This window comes from Leucoraja erinacea, chromosome 12, assembly GCF_028641065.1.
Source record: "Leucoraja erinacea ecotype New England chromosome 12, Leri_hhj_1, whole genome shotgun sequence".
NCBI classification, from domain to species: domain Eukaryota; kingdom Metazoa; phylum Chordata; class Chondrichthyes; order Rajiformes; family Rajidae; genus Leucoraja; species Leucoraja erinaceus.
The window spans coordinates 20,932,318-20,949,271 of record NC_073388.1 but is presented as its reverse complement, the minus strand read 5'-3'; the positions used below and the strand labels follow the sequence as shown (position 1 = coordinate 20,949,271).

Here is a 16,954-nt window from a genome sequence, read left to right as displayed (position 1 = left end):
TGGAAAAAGAGTCCCGACCCGAAGCATCATCTATCCATGTTCTCCAGAGATGCTTCCTGAACGGCTGAGTTACTCCAGCACTTTGTGTCCTTTTGTGTAAACCAGCATCTGCAGTTCCTTTTTTCTACGTTTAAAAACATCATTACAGTCTGAAGAAGGGTCTCGACCCGAAACGTCGCCTATTTCCTTCGCTCCGTAGATGCTGCCTCACCTGCTGAGTTTCTCCAGCATTTTTGTCTGCCTTCGATGTTCCAGCATCTGCAGTTCCTTCTCAAACATTACAGTTCTCGCATTCTCTGTAAATTGCATTTGTACTTATCTCAGTAAAAGGAACTCGAAACCGTTCTAGCTGAGGGTTCCATAGTGTAGTGGTTATCACGTCTGCTTTACACGCAGAAGGTCCTGGGTTCGAGCCCCAGTGGAACCACGTATTTTTTTGTTTCATGTTTTGTAATGGGGGAACAATTGAATTGCACCGAAGATTTGGACCATTGATCTTTGCACATCGAAGACACAAAATACCGGAGATCCTCCCGAAACGTGACCCATTCCTTCTCTCCAGAGATGCTGCCTGCCCCCCTGAGTTGCTCAGGCACGTTGTGTCTATTTTCGGTGTAAACCAGCTTCCTACACAATGTTATCACAGTGCCTGCTAGATGAATTCTAATATCTCAGGACGAATTCCGTTCCCGGACAGAACAGCATCGCATCTTATGCCACTGCCCACACACACACGGCTCAGTAACGTTGCAAGATTCGGGTTTGCAATGTTGCACTCGGTCTGCTCCCGTTTCGCGGCTGAAACTCAGTGCGTAACTCTGGATCTTGCTCAATGCACAAAGGTCGCTGCGATTCTCAAACATTCGCCACCTCCCATCGATTCCATTGCCTCCCCCCTCAATGTAATTATGGTAGCGACTGCCTCCTCCCCTCAGTGGGTGTTCATTCCCTTTCCCACCTCGCCCGGCTGCTGCTGGGGTGTGTTTGTGTGTGAGAGAGTGAGAGAGCAAAGATCATATGAGTTAGAGAGAGAGATCCAGAGCAAAGATCCTAGAGGAGCTCCTCTATAATCTTTGATCCAGAGGTCGGTAGAGTGAGGGGGCGGATATAAGCCCTTCTTCAATGTAGGGTGAGGGTGCAGCACAGTATGGAGTGGAGGAGAGGTGCACTACGCCCCATCCAGTAGGGGGGGAGTGCAGTGCAACCCCTCCCTCGCTGTGGATCAAGAGCTGCCCCTCCCTGAGTCCGGTGTGGGGCGGGATTATGCCTCGGGGGGAGAGGAAGGGAGGGGGAGGGGTGGGGAAACATGCGGGGCGGCCGCGCTCCCTCTGCGTGTGATTGTGTTGGGGAGGGTATAGATTGGCCCTTCCCAAGGGGGGGGGGGGGGGGGGGGGTGCAGAGGAATGTGTCAGTGGGTGTAGGCCGGCCCTCCCTCAAAAACAGGGGGGAGTTGCAGAGCAGAGCTCTCCGGGTGTGTGAACGGGGAGGTTGCAGAGTTTCTCCTCCCTGTGTATCGGGGTCCGGGGTTGCAGGGCAGCCCCATCCCTCAGCGTGTATTGAGGGGCTATAGAATTGTGTGTGTGTGTGTGGATGCGGTGTGTCCCCTCCCTGTGTGTGTGTGTCCCACCCTCCCTCCCGCTGTCTCCCCGTGGCGGTGCCTCAGTCAGTCAGTGCTCCACCGCCTCCCACTGTCGCTCCTGATGTTTGACACTATTTCCCGACCCTCAACTCATGCCACACGTGCAATCATCCCCCCATTCTTTCATTGTATTGAAAGTTTTGCATTTATTTTTCAAGGGCAAACGTGCTACTGTTGACATGTTGTCTCTGGAGCATATGCATTAAGTAATAGCAGTCTTATTCTTATTAAAGCAGTCCAACTGTTCCGAACAACACAGCGAACATCGCACAAGGCTGGCATTTATATTCCGTTTCCTCGTGGTATTTGTGTAGGAAGGAACTGCAGATGCTGGTTTAAACCGAAGGAGGGTCTCGACCCGAAACATCACGCATTCCTTCTCTCCAGAGAAGCGGCCTTTCCCGCTGAGTTACTCCAGCATGTTGTGCCTATCCTCGTGGTGTTTTATTTATTTCCAAGGTACATGATGTAACATCGCTCCGCAATGAATTTATTAGTAACAAAAATATTGCTTAAGTTTGGTCATGGTATTTTGCTCAGTGTATCGAAATTTGTGATTACATGGTTTGTGTTAATAACTACATATGATCGGCAATAAAAAAAACACAGTAAATAATCCAATTGGCTGTGCCGCTCTTATTGAATCCTAATTTAGAACAGTGTCTCTTACACTTGTGGATATCCTGGCGAAAAGGGCTAGATTTATTTTACCACACGAGGCACCTCATTTCCTTTTATTTCTTCCTCTAATTACATAAAGTTTCCCCTCCGTCTAATTTAACTACTTTTTATGCTGCTGTCTTCTAACTGCTCTTTGAATATATTTAAAATGTTATTCAGAATTCTTTATTGATGGTCAGAAATAAGATTAGGCTAGTCCATTACATGCACGTTGTACTATCCTTCCAAAATAACTCCAGGTTCAAAGCAAACACTGGTAAAACGTGCAATTATTTCCCAAAAATAAATGTTATTCAGAATTAAAAATATATATAAAACAATAACTGTACAAAAACTCTTCCAACATACTCAGTGGCTGTACATACATGTATTAGTGTTGTATTTGGTCGTGTCATGAAAATATCATTATGCCAGGCTCCCGTGACACTCATGTTGCCCTTGGGGTGATATCCCTTCCCTTGTTTGAGGGGCATCTCCACCCAGGCTCTGCTCCCGAACGTGGAGCAGTGAAAGGACCCTAGACTGTGGTCCCACTCAGCAGAGGCTTGGCGTGGCTGCATCAAGCTTCAGTATGTCCTTCAGCACGTGCTCCTGCAGTCTGGAATGGTGCAATGAGTAGGCTTCACTATATTGACTGTTTAGCACAAGTGATCAAGAGCAAACACCTGTTGTTTTAAAGGGTCGGGAGAATTAACCATATCAGGTTTCATCCTCAGGTTGAAGGGGTACGAAAATCTCCAGGGAAAAAAATAAGCTGTTCTCAGAATTAAAAATAGCAATATTATGAGTGAAGTATGGAGTCAATGTCGTAACTACTTATCTTGACAGAAAATCTAAGGTTACTCAATATCCTCTCAACAGACGTTTCAAAATTCCCATGGTTCGACTACATGATGCAAAGGAGTAACTCATGATTAGAGTTGTTTGTGCTGGTGTACAATTGGGATTCAAAATAAAACATTGTGTGTTTGACCTACAGAAAATAGCATTATGCACGTTGGGGTAATTTACAGTTGAATTGCTTGGGTGGGTTCTCATCTGATGCATGGATGAAAATGTAGAAATCATTTATAAGAATTTCACCATAATTGAGAGGATGCAACTGTCTGGAAAGATGTAGTGGTAAAGTGAAATAAATAAGTTCCTTCAAATTCTGAAAGGCGAAGATGTGGATTTTTTCCCCTCTGATTGTGGGTGATGAACCAGAACAAGTAAGCATAAACATACTACAGTTAAAAACAAATGAGAAAGAAAATAAGGAAAAAAAAATTCTCTACACTAAAGCAAGAATTAAAACGATATGAAAAATATGAATTAGTTATCCAACTTGGGTCATCAGAACATGGACAGGGACTCTTGTAGGTCATGAACCACAGTTGTTTTCTGCAGCATTGAAACAAAGCTTTGCCAAGTCTCTTGAATTAATTTGGCATTTAGGACCCCTATGCTGGCTTCAGTATGACAGGACAGGGTGCGGCATGCAAATTAGCCAGCGTACGCTTGTAATGGACAATTATTGACTAATGGAATGTCTGGGTGTGTGTTTGATATGTGTGCATGACGGATAGTTTTCTGGGAGATGGAGTTAAAGGAGATCATGTCAGCTCTTGGCTCACAGTAAGGTTGAAACTTGTACCGTTTAGCTATAGACGGCCTTGACTGTGCTGAAGGATCTGTGCATGTAATAATTATCTAGTTGCTGAGCGTCCCACTCCCTTTTCTACCCACCATGTTTCATAGATCATTGTCATTTGAGGAATAACAAGGCCTCAAGAGCAGATGGTATGATTATTGATGTTCTAAAATGTAGTTGAGAGAAATTTCAGCCAAATATCACAGCCTCATTTCCCATGTCCATGAAGAGGAGAAAATTATTTCAGAGGTGTTGTAATCATGAGCATTTTCAATAAAAGAAACCTATCCAATTTTGGCAACTCCTGTTGGCCACAAGTCTCCACCAAGGTCCTCCTCAACCGCCTCCCCCTAGTGGATAGCAGTGTGGATTCCATTCATCTGGAGGCACAGTAGATGCTCCATCAAGTGTCATCCGAGAGAAATGCAGGGAGCAGCATCGACCATTTCATAAGGACGTTCTTGACCTCACAAAGCCCAGAGGACTGTGGAGCATACTTTGCATATTTGGCTGCCTGCTGAAATTAATCTCCCTCTTACATCTGATTCATTGTGGCATACCAACTGTGATTCTAACCATCTGGTGACAATAGATACAACCTCAATGCTAAAGATGGCTGTATCACTGCTCCAGTGCTTTTCTCATTCTCTCTTTCTATAATACTGCAAATGACTTCCAACATGCTTTTTCCTCATGTGACACTGATCTACATCACGCTCTAGAACCAAGGTCATCCAACTTCTGTTGTTGAACTGCACTACACAATGACACGTTTATGTGCATGTTCTAATTATTATTGAGGCCCTAGAATATCAGAAGACGAATGTAAAGCAGAGGATTTATAAGGCACTGGTCAGACAGCATTTGGAGTATTGTGAGCAGTTTTGGGCCCCATATCTGAGGAAGGATGTGCTGGCTTTGGAGAGGTTCCAAAGGAGGTTTACGAGAATAATCCTGGGGCCGATTTGGTTAACATGATGAGCATTTGACGGTACTGGGCCTGTACTTGCTGGAGTTTAAAAGGATAAGGGGGAACCGCATTGAAACCTACCGAATATTGAAATGCCTGGATAGAGTGGTGAGGATGTTTCCACTATTGGGGGAACCAGAGGGCATCACCTCAGAATAAAAGGACGTACCTTTAGAAAGGAGATAAGGAGTAATTTCTTTAGTTAGAGGGTGGTGAATCTGTGGAATACATTGTCACAGATGGCTGTGGAGGCCAAGTTATTGGGTATTTTTAAGGTGGAGTTTGACAGATACTTGCTTAGTAAGGGTGTCAAGGGATATGGGGAGAAGGCAGTAGAATGGGGTTGAGAGGGAAAGATGGATCAGCTATGATTGAATGGCAGGGTAGATTCAGTGCTGAATGGCCTACTTCTGCTCCTATGACTTACAAACATTAATTCGACCACTGAGCGGCAACGATAACCATATTCCAGAAACAGATGGTAGACACAAAATGCTGGAGTAACTCAGCGGGACAGGCAGCATCTCTGGAGAGAAGAAATGGGTGATGTTTCAGTCTGAAGAAGGGTCTTGACCCGAAATCTCACCCATTCCTTCTCTCCAGAGATGCTGCCAGTCCCGCTGAGTTACTCCAGCATTTTGTGTCTACCTTCGATTTAAACCAGCAGCTGCAGTTTATCCTACTCCAGACTGAACTCTCACAGCAAGAGATTATCAAGTGGAAGAATTTTAAGAATTTAATTAAGAATTTACGAAACAAGTAAGAATTTAACTGTTCTGTTTTGGGACATATGGCAATAAAACACTCTTGACTCAAATGAGGAAAGAATTCAAGGATGTTCTTATTGCAACTTAAAGAAAAAAAGAATTCCTGTTAGAGGGGATCTTTGGCCCAAAGCTTTTCAAAGTGGAGAAGAATTGCATTTAGATCCCATCAAGAGCATCAAATCCATTCATCAGGGGCACATAGAAACACAAACTGTGACAGGAGAGCAGCAGCTTCCAAACTACCCAGTCATCAGTTCCAGAAAGCACCAGCTGCATCACCTGGTTCAGGGGCTGTGCGTTCCACATTAGACTCATCAATATCTCAGAGCTCACAGAACTGGAATTGAAGGTAGTCGTCCTTTGTCCAGCAGGATCAGCCTAAAAGGAAGACTGGCATGACTTTGTCTGTTTGCTTTTGTTTGTGATTAGATCAGGAAGAGCTGTGGTGGAATATGCTGATTCAGTGACTTCACAGTTGGTGACTGACTGGAAAACTGATGCCATTTTTTAAACTATATTACAGAAAAAATGCAGTCAAATTGCATTTTGTTTACTTTTCAAATGAAGTGATCCATTAAATTAAAACATTTAAACCTCATGCAAATACACAGTGAGAGTCTGAAGAAGGGTCTCGACCCGAAACGTCACCTTTTCCTTCGCTCCATAGATAGAAACATAGAAAATAGTTGCAGGAGTAGGCCATTCGGCCCTTCGAGCCTGCACTGCCATTCAATATGATCATGGCTGATCATCCAACTCAGTATCCTGTACCTGCCTTCTCTCCATACCCCCTGATCCCTTTAGCCACAAGGGCCACATCTAACTCCCTCTTACCAACCAACTGCCTCACAGTATGGTATGGCAACTGCTCTGTCTCCGACCGGAAGGCATTGCAGAGGGTGGTGAAAATTGCCCAACGCATCACCGGATCCACGCTCCCCTCCATTGAGTCTGTCCAAAGCAAGCGCTGTCTACAGAGGGCGCTCAGCATCGCCAAGGACTGCTCTCACCCCAACCATGGACTGTTTACCCTCCTACCATCCGGGAAGCGCTACAGGTCTCTCCGTTGCCGAACCAGCAGGTCGAGGAACAGCTTCTTTCCGGCGGCTGTCACTCTACTCAACAACGTACCTCGGTGACTGCCAATCCCCCCCCCCCCCCCCCCCTCCCCCCGGACACTTATTATTTATTTATTCAAATCGTTTGCTATGTCGCTCTTCAAGGGAGATAGTCTCTGTACTGTACACTGACAATGACAATTAAATTGAATCTGAATCTGAATCTGAATCTGAATCTTAAATATAGCCAATGAACTGGCCTCAACTACTTTCTGTGGCAGAGAATTCCACAGATTCACCACTCTGTGTGAAAAATGTTTTTTTCATCTCAGTCCTAAAAGATTTCCCCTTTATAACTGTGACCCCTTGTTCTGGACAGATGCTGCCTCACCCGCTGAGTTTCTCCCCCATTTTTATCTACCTTCGATATTTTCCAGCATCTGCAGTTCCTTCTTAAACATACACAGTGAGAATGATCGCTTTAATGTTTTCTGACATCATATCAGCCTTTGATTTATTATGTCTGCTATTTCCACTCTCTGACCTTTATACCTACAACCCCGTCAGTCATGAAGGGTCAGGTACAGATGCCTGATCCATCTGTCTTTGAGCCATGTGTTGTGAAGACAATGAAAGCAGGCAGGATTACACAGCTGTTATTCTTCATTGATGCAGATCCAAGGTGGCTGTCCTTCCCTTAAGGGAAGCAGTAATGGTATCTTTATTTTTGGTGCAACCTTTTAGATGATCAAATGCTATTATTTTATTACAGGTTTCCGCTTAAGTCTCCTTGCACCATACATCTCAATGTTCCAGGGCAAACACTTTAAAATGTCATTCACTGGGCAGCTGGTTTCTGATGCGAAACTAGTTCGAGGTAACGATGCCAAAATCATTGCTACAGCCGTGGTAATACTGTCACTTGGTTTGCCTGTGGTAAAGGTTGTCCAGCAGCTTTTAGATTGATTAACAGTCTAGGAAGTCTTACAAGAGTATACTCTCTGCCAGTGGCACTCTTGGTCTGGAAAATGAACAAAAGGGACTCAGTACAACAGGTCCTTGTTTTTTGTTTAGTGAAGAAGCTTTTGGATTCTAGTCAACACCTGCCTACATCAACAATCAAAGAGGATACATTTATTGTCGAAATTGCAGTGAGTTCTATGGTGTAAAGTGGCTCAAAGCAACACTAATACATTATAGACACGAGGAGGAACTGCTGATGCTGCTTTACATAAAAAAGACACAAAGTGCTGGACTAACTCGGTGGATCAGGCAGTATTTCCGCCGAGGATAGACAGAAAAAGCTGGAGTAACTTTGCGGGACAAGCTCTGAAGAAAGTTGGGAACTTTATCTGACGGATGCATTTTTCTCCCTAATGCATTGTACAGGTACTATTTTGCCAGATTGTGGTCGTTTTAAAACAGCTCCCCCCAGTGGGCGAGTGAGATGGGGCATTGCTGATGCAGCTACAGGCTTTTCAAACAACAGCCATATGTTCCAATTGAAATGTACTGTCTGGCCTTGTATTTATTTTCCTGATGTTTATTCTAGTTGCCAAGATAGGATTTGTACTCTTTCCCCTTTTACTACCACTGAATGTTTATTTCACTGGCTAGGGAGCATCTGCGAGGTGGACCAGCCTGAGAGTTAAAAAGCAGCCATTAGTGTCCAGGAGTTCTGGTTCTGATTCTGGTTCTGACCAAGTACTGCGCAAATATCTCATCAGTGGTTATCTCGTGCAGGTCGGAGTAGAGTAGTGATTACATTTTGAAGTGGGTCTTTTTGACCAAGTTGAGGAGATCTAGTTGCTCAATCCCCTTTTTAAATGACTTAACATCGGGAGCAGCATGTGTGATGGGTGGTAACCTATTCCATTCCCTTATCGTCCTTGGGAAAAGGGAATATTGGCAGCAAAGTGTATTGAAATTTAGCGAGTTGATGATGTAGGGACCATTATTTTGTCTTGTTTCAAGGCAGTTGGTGCTCTGGGAAGGCGGGAGATTTGATAGCGTGATTTTGTGAATCTCCTTGTAAAATGCAATCAGTTTTAGCCTCATTCTGCGGAGCTCTGGGGCATCCCATCCCCTTTCTAAGAGAGGAATTGCAACAAGTAAAACAACACCATATCATCCCTTTTGGAAATGGTCAGGTTGAGAGATATAACGGAATCATTTGGAAAGCAGTGAAACTTGCTTTAAAGTCAAATGATATACCAGATCAGCAGTGGGAATGTGTTCTACCAGATGCATTACACTCCATCAGATCTCTACTGTCAACTGCTACCAATACTACTCCACACGAGCGGTTCTTTAACTTCAAACGGTATTCTTCTAGTGGTACTTCCCTGCCATCATGGTTGACGAGCCCTGGGCCTGTGTTGCTTCGTCGTTATGTCCGATTAAATAAGAATGAACCTTTTGTGGATGAAGTTGAACTGACGTCAACCCTTTTTATGCAACTATCAAGTATCGGGATGGACGTCAGTCAACTGTCTCACTTCATGACCTTGCACCATGTCCGTCTTCTCCATCAGTTCTGTCACTTCCTGATAACACTAATCGAGAACTTCCTCCGTCAGCTCCGTCGCTTCTTGATAACACTAATCGGGAACTTCCTCCAACACTTCCAGCATCCTCTATGGAAACTGCTACAAGAAATTCTAACATTGAAAATCTAAATAACAATATGAGTGAAGTTGATGACCAAGCAATATATCTATCCCCAGCTATTGAAACTCCGTTATCTCCTGAGGCTCCAGTGCTGCGACGGTCATCAAGACGTATTAAACCTCCTCACCGTCTCAACTTATAAATAGGAGGGGAGAATGAAGTGGCGCATGTGCGGAGCTCTTCTAGAGTGTGCCAGACGTTTCTAAGTTTAGGTATTAAAGAAATGTTGCTTAAAGCTTAAATAAAGTTAAGTTAATTACGAGTAGTCAATAAGCAATAAGTCAGCATATTATTCACTCTTGATTTGCACTTGTAGTCATTGCATACAAAGCGGGCTGCTCGGCGTTGTACTTTCTCCAGGGTGATCTTGTTGTTGTTGTTGAAAGGATCCCATACGGCTCCACAATACTCCAATTTGGGCCTGACCAAGGACTTGTAGGCATTCTCTTTGACAGATGTACTACATGCGTGAACATTTCTTTTGAGTAGGCTGAGAGTTTTATTTGGTTTGTTGGACACTTGACTATTCCTAATGGTGTATAAAGGGAAGGAAGGCAGTAGTGGAACAGCTTGTTGGGAGCGGGTACTTTGGGAGACACAGTTTGTTGAGGTGCAACTGCTGTCTTTGAGGGTAAGTGTTGAGGCTTTGGCACAAGCGTGTTTGTTATATAGACACAAAGGTCTGGAGTAACTCAGCAAGTCTCTCTCTTTCTCTGCCCCTCCCTCTCTCTCTCTGCCCCTCCTCCCTCTCTCCACCCCTCTCTCTCTACCCCATCTGCCTTTCTGCCTCTCTCTCTGCCCCTCCTTCTCTCTCTGCCCCTCCTTCTCTCTCTCTGCCCCTCCTCCCTCTCTCTACCCCCTCTCTCTCTGCCTCTCTCTCTGCCCCCTCTGCATCTCTCTGCCCAGTCTGCCTCGCTCGCTATGCCTCCTCTCCCTCTCTCTGCCCCCTCCCTCTCTCTGCCCCCCCTCTCTCTCTCTACCCCCCCTCCCTCTACCTCTCTAGCCGCAGCTGTGAGTTGGGGGCTATGCGTGAGTGGATAGGGTAGGTCATGTGGTAAAAGCAGCAAATTAATAATATTAATATAATATCAAGGGGGGTGGTTAGTGTGTGTGTGTGTGTGTGGGGTTGTGTAAGTGTTAGTGTGTGTGTGTGTGTGGGGGGTTAGTGTGTGTGTGTGTGTGTGGGGGGGGGGTGGTTAGTGCGTGTGTGTGGGGGGGGGGGGGGTGGTTAATTTGTGTGTGATGCCACAGGCCCCCTCCCCCCCCCCCAATCGTGGTTTGAGGGGATAGGACCCAACGGGTCCCCCTGGGCCTAGTATCCCTTAAAATTGAACATGATTAGCAACCCCCCCCCCCCCCCCGCCCTTCCCCCTTATATTGTATCCATCTGTCACTTAACAGACTTTGTCCTGCCTCCACCTCTCCTCCAGCTTCATCACCCCCTTCTGCAATCAGTCTGAAGGGTCCTGACCCGAAACATTGCCTTGTTCTCCAGAGATGTTGCCTGACCGCTGAATTACTACAGCGCTTTGTGCTTTTGTTATACAATAAAGAGAGATCACTCTAAATAAATATATTGGGAAATTTGGTGACTGAAGAAACTCAATTGTTCTGTAAAGCCCCTGTCCCACTTAGGAGACCTAAACAGCAATCTCTGGTGACCTTGCCCGCCACCCAAGGTTTCCATGAAGTCACCGGAGGTTTTGGTCACTCTCCCTAATGGCCAAAGGTGGTTTCCGCATGGTCGAGGCTTCATCTGGGTTGCTGCTATTTTTTCATCATGATTAAAACTGGCCTCGACTAAAAATAGGTTGCCGTTTTAAGTATCGATAATTCTTTAGTCGCAGGTCTAGTCGAAGCCGGTTTTCTTCATAGCCAAGGAAGGTTTTCAACATATGCGTGGGAGGTGGTAGGAGGTTGCAGGTCACCTTGACCTTGATTTTTTGTTGGGTGGCGGGCAAGGTCACCGGAGGTTGCTGTTTAGGTCTCCTAAGTGTGACAGGGGCTTTATTCTGCAGCTAATTTTTGTAGCCACAAATTCTTAAAACTTAATACTTTTCAAATGACTCACAAGATTGCAATCTGTAATTATTTTTAATTTACAAATTAATTAGTTCAAGGATGGATAATGGAAGTGAAATTCAATCATGTTTATTTTACATAATCCAGGTTTTCTTTGCTGATCAGTCAACTATTGATTCAAGATTCAAGAGACTTTATTGTCATATGTCCCTGATAGGACAATGAAATTCTTGCTTTGCTTCAGCACAACAGAACATAATAGGCATTGACTACAGAACAGATCAGTGTGTCCATATACCATTATATACGAATATACACACATGAATAAATAAACTGATAAAGTGCAAATAACTGATAATGGGCTATTAATGTTCAGAGTTTTGTCCATATGCTAAGTTTAATAGCCTGATGGCTGTGGGGAAGTAGCTATTCCTGAACCAGTTTGTTGCAGTTTTCAGGCCCCTGTACCTTCTTCCTGAAGGTATTAGGGAGATGAGTGTGTGGCCATGATGGTGTGGGTCTTTCATGATACTGCCAGCCTTTTTGAGGCAGCGACTGCGATAGATCTCCTCGATGGTAGGGAGGTCAGAGCTGATAATGGACTGGGCAGTGTTTACTACTTTTTGTAGTCTTTTCCTTTCCAGGGCGCTCAAGTTGCCCTACCAAGCCACGATGCAACCGGTCAGCATGCTCTCTACTGTGCACCTGTAGAAGTTAGAGAGAGTCCTCCTTGACAAACCGACTCTCCATAATCATCTCAGGAATAATTGCATCAGTGTTCTCGGACCAGGAAAGATCTTCAGAGATGTGCACGCCCAGGAATTTGAAGCTCTTGACCCTTTCAACCTTCGACCTGTTGATATAAACGGGACTGTGGGTCCCCATCCTACTCCTTCCAAAGTCCCCAATCAGTTCCTTGGTTTTGCTGGTGTTGAGGGCCAGGTTATTGTGCTGGCACCATATGGACAGTCGCTCGATCTCTCTTCTTTACTCTGACTCATCCCCATCAGTGATACGTCCCACGACAGTGGTGTTGTCAGCGAACTTGATGATGGAGTTTGCACTATGACCGGCTACGCAATCTTGAGTATAGGGTGAGTACAGCAGGGGGCTGAGCACACAGCCTTGAGGTGCTCCCGTGCTGATTGTTATCGAGTCTGACACATGTCCACCACTACGAACAGACTGTGGTCTGTGGATGAGGAAGTCGAGGATCCAGTTGCAGAGGGATGCGCAGAGACCCTGTTCTGCGAGTTTGGTAACCAGCTTGGAGGGGATGATTGTATTATATGCCGAGCTGTAATTAATGAATAACAGCCTGACATATGAGTTTTTGTTGTCCAAGTGGTCCAGAGCAGAGTGGAGGGCCAGCGAGATCGCATCCACCATTGATCTGTTGTGGCGGTAAGCGAACTGCAGTGGGTCCAGGTATTTGTCGAGGTAGGAGTTGATTTGCGCCATGATCAACCTCTCGAAGCACTTCATCACCACAGGCGTTAGTGCCACTGGTCGATAGTCATTGAGGCACGTCACCTTACTCTTCTTGGGCACTGGTATAATTGATGCCCTTTTGAAGCAGGTGGGAACCTCGGACCTCAGAAGTGAGAGGTTGAAAATGTCCGTAAAAACTCCAGCCAGTTGGTCCGCACAGGTTTTTAGAACACGAACTATACCATCAAGTCCAGGCGCTTTTCGAGGGTTCACCCCTCTGAAGGATTTCCTGACGTCGGCCTCTGTGACTGAGACTGAAATACCATCACAGCGAATGGGGGCTCGGGAAGGCACATCAGTATTCTCCCTATCAAAGCGTGCGTAAAACGCATTGAGCTCGTCAGGGAGTGATGTTTCGCCGACATTCGAGCTGCCTCCTGGTTTCGCCTTGTAGGAGGTGATTGCATTCAGGCCCCGCCACAGCTGCCGAACATCTGTCTCATCCTCCAGTTTGGAGCAGAAGTGTGTTTGATGTGTGTTTGAGAGATTTTGCCCCCATCATCGAGTGCAAGGGTTCCCAACCTGGGGTAAATTTTGCCTACCCAGAGGGTAAATTTGTTGATTCTGGATTCGTACATATTTTTTCTCATTGACTGACTGTTTGGTTGTGGTATACGGTATCAGTTCAACATTAGTTGTTCATAAATAAGTGAAATAACATTGTTATACGCTATTAAAGTTGCCAGGGGTAAACGGGACGAAAAAGGTTGGGAACCCCTGATCTAGTGCCACATGTTTAATGGTATGAATCAAAATCGCAATAGGAAATGTATTCGTTATTATGTATTTCTCAGGAGTAATAGTGAGGTGCTAGCTTGCCAAAGCTATAATTGCTGGTCTAAACTTACACAAACTAATTTGACTCAACTTCACATTAAATCCCACTCACACGTAACCTCAACTATAATTAGCGCTAACTCCTTGCACAGCCCACCTACTAATATACCCACACCTCGAGTTCAAAAGTGGGAAATTAGAATTGAAATGGGATGTATCCCATCCCAATACTAGCTCTACACCTAGCTTATGTCACATCTTTAGTCCCATTCAGGAATCTTTCCTGAATCATTACTTTCCCTTCCTTTAAAAACAGTTTTGATTCTTGTTGTTAATATTTTTAAGTCACTATGCGATGTTCCCAACTAAGAGGGAGTAGATAAATGCATATTGTGGTTGACAATTAGGATCAGAAACTTACATTCTATTTCCCTCCTTTAAAAAGTACAATTTGATAAAACCTTGGATTAATGGGTAATTGACTTTATGTCCTTTGCATTTCAGCATCACAATTCATTTTCCTTTTAGAGTCAAGTATTCTAGTCGTCTTATTAGAGACAAATTAACATGCTCATTAATTTATACAGAATATGACAATACATGAAGAATTCTTCAATACATCTATAAAAGTAGGAATCGACTCCCCACATTTCAAGGATAGAAAGCTGCAGTAACTTTGTGTCATATTTGTCTTTGACAAACTTCTCATCACTGGGCTTGTCAGGACCTTCACCTGCATTTCTTTCCCCTATAACTGACTGACTTTGATCTTCTCCGAGTCTATTGTCAGCTATCCATGCACTGGAACTTATTCCTTAATTCTATCAGCAACTGTGGCATTTTGGATCTCATCATTCCAGTAGTTATTTCCCCCATTTGTTCTCATTCATCTCTCTCAAATAGATCACCACCTTTTCACAGTTGGCACAACTATCATTTGATCCTTCTTGGTCATCTCATTATAAATATTACCTTTCTTTTCTCCACCCTCTGTAACTTACAACATATTCAATGCTTAAAGGGGCTGTCCCACTGCGGCGACCTAATCTGCGAGTTTAGAAGAGTTTGCCCTCGACAAACTCGCAGCATGGTCGACACGTGGTCCTAGGAGGCCCTACGAGGTCACTGGAACTCTCCTGCATGCTCGAGGGAAGTTCCCGCATGCTCGCAGCCTCAGCTAGGTTGGGGAAATATTTTCAGTATGTTGAAACATTTTCCGCTATTAAAAATTGGTCGGCATGGCTCTTTTTAACTCGTAGTGCAGTGGAGTGGGGTCATTATTTAGTTACAGGCAGTCGAGGGCAGCCGTAGGCAATCTCCTTCGCTGACCAGGCATTTTAATTGGCTCATTGGAGTTTACAGGACCAAGGAAAACCGACCGGTAAGTTAAATGCCTGCTAAACTTTATTAAACCTTGTCTGACTTCTTAAATGTGTCTCCACTCCTTCACCCCCCCCCCCCCCCCCCCCCCCCCCCCCAAAGGACATACCGTACACTGTGCAGCCGTTTTTACCTTCCTCTTCATCGCGGGTGTGAATTTCAGACAGCGCTCCCCCGCTTTCCCTGGCCCCCGCTGTGTGAGTGTGAGTGCAAGTGCATGTGGTCGATCGAGCTTGCAGTTTCATCACTGACGGTCGATCCAGCTCGAGGCTTTCCAGGCGAGTGGCCTCGAGCTTGATGGTCGAAGACATTCTTCTGAACTCGCGGATTAGGTCGCTGCAGTGGGACAGACCCTTAACTTTTCCAATTCCTGCTCGAACGTAATTGAACTGAAATTGCAATTGTTACTTTTTGCACAGGTCTGCTAAGGATCTCCAGCTATTTCTATTCTTATCATCGCCCTGTGGGGGGTGCTGGTGTCAAAGATTAAAATGATCAGATTACCAAACACCATTGAGAGCAAAGTCTTATACACCAGTCTGAAGGGTCCCGACCCAAAACGTCACCCATCCTTTTTCTCCAGTGATGCTGCCAGACTCACTGAGTTACTCCAGCACTTTGTGTCGATTTTAAGTCTTTTATACCAGTTCAGTTTAAAACCGAATGAAATGGGATATATGTTTAAGAAAGAACTGCAGATGCGGGAAAAATCAAAAGTAGACAAAAATGCTGGAGAAACTAGCGGGTGAGGCAGCATCTATGGAGCAAAGGAATAGGTGACATTTTGGGTCGAGACCTTTCTTCAGACTGATGTGGGGGTGATATATAATGATTTACCCTGCTCCTTTGCAAGTCTTCCCCTGCAGGGACAGACCTATTCTCACTGAATTATAGATCTAATGGTCCCAATAACCTTACATTATTTTGACCCAGTGTGTATTCTCTACATGCAAACACAAAACATGGGTACTGGGAGGCATTTAAATCGGAGGATGGTTTGGTGGTAACATTCAGCTGGAGTTTCTCAGATTATCCTATGAAGTAGGCCATTCTGCCTTTCTACTCTTTGCTGGGTTTCATCACCACCAATCCCCTGCTTACTTTCCTATTCTCTCTTGTGCCCTTTAACCCCACCCTGATTTCCCTGCCACGCACCTACTTAACAAATTACAGTGGCAAATTAACCTACCTGTGTATCTTTGGAATGTGTGAAGACCCAGGGAAAACCAACAGTCGGGGAGAGAACATACAATCACCCCATAGATCAAACTTGGGTTGCTGGAGCCAAGAGATTCTAGCTGTGTGGCAGCAGCACTAGACTGCAATGCACTGTGCCACGTTTGTAAGTTTATTTATTTGGTTCAATTTCATCCATTTCTCCTCCAATTCCAACTGAAAAAAAAGGTAGTCAGTGAATAGGAATAGGCAGCAGTAAAAACCTGCCAGTGCTCACTGCTTGCAACCTCATATTAATGAAAGTTGTGTGAAGTCTGTGGAATGATTGTGGCTCTAGGCTTGGACTCATCTAGGCTTAGACTTGGAGCAATCTAGGAACCCGTAAGTAAATTTGTGGTAGAGAATATTCTGAACGCGATAGATCATTGACCATTGCATAGCAGTGATCCCACAGTATCGCTGCTGTTTCAGTTAGGTAATACTGTGTCTTTTAGAACCCAAGTTCCTCAATCAATCAGACAGGCAATGGGCTTGTCAGGGCCTTCACCTGCAATTGTACGAGGGGCCAGTACAAATGTGGTTCAAATGTTGTCATGACTTGTAAAGTATAAATGTTGCAATACAGTTATCTATCAGCTATCTATACTGCATCCTGCAAGACAAAAATATTCTTACGATGACATATTACAT

The 16,954-nt window shown here is 44.7% G+C and overlaps 1 non-coding gene across 1 annotated transcript; it reads left to right on the top strand.

Moving 5' to 3' along the window:
- Positions 1-354: 354 nt before the first annotated feature.
- trnav-uac (transfer RNA valine (anticodon UAC)) lies at positions 355-427 on the top strand. Its single transcript has one exon. It is a non-coding gene; the product is annotated as a tRNA-Val (tRNA).
- Positions 428-16,954: the final 16,527 nt, after the last annotated feature.